Source organism: Chinchilla lanigera, unplaced genomic scaffold, assembly GCF_000276665.1.
Source record: "Chinchilla lanigera isolate Chin_1 unplaced genomic scaffold, ChiLan1.0 scaffold00041, whole genome shotgun sequence".
NCBI lineage: Eukaryota > Metazoa > Chordata > Mammalia > Rodentia > Chinchillidae > Chinchilla > Chinchilla lanigera.
Genome location: NW_004955442.1, coordinates 260,644 through 262,692, shown reverse-complemented (window position 1 = coordinate 262,692; position 2,049 = coordinate 260,644). Strand labels below are relative to the sequence as shown.

Below are 2,049 nucleotides of genomic sequence, written 5' to 3'. Positions count from 1 at the left end.
TGTGTTCATCTCCACTGCCCATTTTTGGATTGGGTCTTTGAATTTGGAGGGGCTGAAATTTTTAAATTCTTTATATGTTCTAGATAGAAGCCCTTTGTCTGAGGGACGGAGGACACTTTTGTCTCGTAAACCACCAACCACTATTCAGGTGTCCCAAGAGTGACCTATTGATGTCAGAGAATCAAATATCTGTAGTTTTCTAAATATGCAGTCAGTAAACAGCCATGAAGTTTTATTATGCATGCGCAGACCACTGCTGCCGTCACTTTACCTCCACTCACATTTCCTGACCTGACACCTTCAACCACCCTGCTTCTGTATCCCAGAAATGCCACTTAATTCCGTCCTTGTAGAAGCAGATGTGAGACTCAAGCCTCTTATTTATATTATTTGGGTACCCTGTGAGTAAATTTTTTGCAGTGCTAGGGATAGAACCTAAGGCCTTGCATATATACTAGGCAAGTGCTCCCCAACTGATCTACAGCCCAGCCCTAAACTCTCTTTTGCAAAACTGTTCATTGTAGTTATGGGCATAATGAACAGTAGACAAAGGGAGAGTGGTTCAGGAACAGTGGCACTGAGGTTCCTTGTGCCCCTTCAACATGCATCTCTAAGACATGTTTTTGTGGGTATGAGAACAGAGTAGGAGCCCAAAGCAATTGCCTTCCTCTTTATCACATGAAATGAGGCTGAAGTGAGGCTGATAAGGAAGTGCTATTCTCACTAGTTCATGACTTCCTTACCCACCTGTGATATTATGATGGTGAATTTTGATATACATGTTCAGGTTTGACCATGGCTCCTAGCTAAAAACTCCTTCACCAAAGCAGGTCTTAGAAACTAGATTTTCCCCCCAGCATAGGTCATGGAAATGTTAATCTTCCTTCTCTTTTCTGTCTTGAACATAGCCATAAAGAAATTCTCAGCTGTGCATGGTAGCACATGCCTGTAATTCCGGCACTCTGGGAGGCTGAAGCAGGAGGATCAAAGTTCAAGTGCTCCCTGGCAACTCAGCAAGTTAGAGAGATCCCATCTAAAATAAAAAATATGGTAATTCAAGGACTGGCGATGTAGGTCAGTACAAAGGCCCTGGGTTCAACCCTCAGTACCACAGAAAGAAAAAGAAGAAAAAAAGATTATTTGACCTACTCCTGTCAGATCACAGGCCCTTCTCATTCTAAAGAAGTCCTGCCTTGTATCCTGGAGGAAGGAAAGCTACATAGGAGGCCCAAAATAACAAAAGGCCTTGTTGGACTTCCCCACTCATTCCATGGACAACCATATCTATGCAATGAAGTCTACATGTAATCCCAAAAAGAACAGTACTTCTTTCCTTATCTCTGGGACAGCAGGGCCTACAAGAGGATTACAGAGTTGCAAGGTGGCAGAGTGGGAGGCAGCAGAGAAAGAATCTCTCTGACTGCTGCCATCCAGATACTGGAATATAGCAACATAGGGAAGACAAGAAGGAGGGAAGTGGGTCTCCAGGATCCAGGAAGGAACTGAGGTGTGAATTGAAGACCACAGAGAGAGTGAAGAGAGAAATTTCAATGAAGAAGGAGGTACCCAAGGGTACGTTCTCTCTGAGACAGGATGTCCTGCATGAGAGGTGAAATTCAGACCTGTAGATACATGGCAAGTGCTGGTGATCCCAAAGGCCTCCACGAAGAGTCGAAGCAGTGAGGCAGAGCAGTGGACCTGAAGGACTGCATTAAACTGACAGTGAGTGCGGAGGGCTCAGTCTTTTCACGTGAGAGCGACTGGCCGGGAATCATTTTGGAGAGGGGCAGGCCAAGTCACTGCTGGCTCCAGCCAGTGGCTCCCAGCTGGGCTCAGGCCCACAGAAGGTACACTGATGACTACAGGCTGCCAGAAGGTGGAGGCTCACTGAGATTATTCACTACGTGCCAAAAAGCTACTGCAGGCTTGCTGGGATAAGTCAATATGGATCACGACTCTGTCACCATATGCTGTCTACCAGTGACAGCAGAGATAAACCTAGAAGTGGACCTTTCTCTCTTTATTGCTGTAGATTTTTTTTTTTTTTTT

At 45.2% G+C, this 2,049-nt stretch overlaps 1 long non-coding RNA gene across 1 annotated transcript in view; it reads left to right on the top strand.

Annotated features, from left to right (window-relative positions):
• The window catches only part of LOC106149302, an 8,521-nt gene extending 6,506 nt beyond the window's left edge, over window positions 1–2,015 (top strand). The window contains exon 2 of the long non-coding RNA XR_001235379.1: window positions 909–2,015. This is a non-coding gene — a long non-coding RNA (uncharacterized LOC106149302). The remainder of the gene's footprint in view (window positions 1–908) is intronic.
• The last annotated feature ends 34 nt before the right edge of the window (window positions 2,016–2,049 follow it).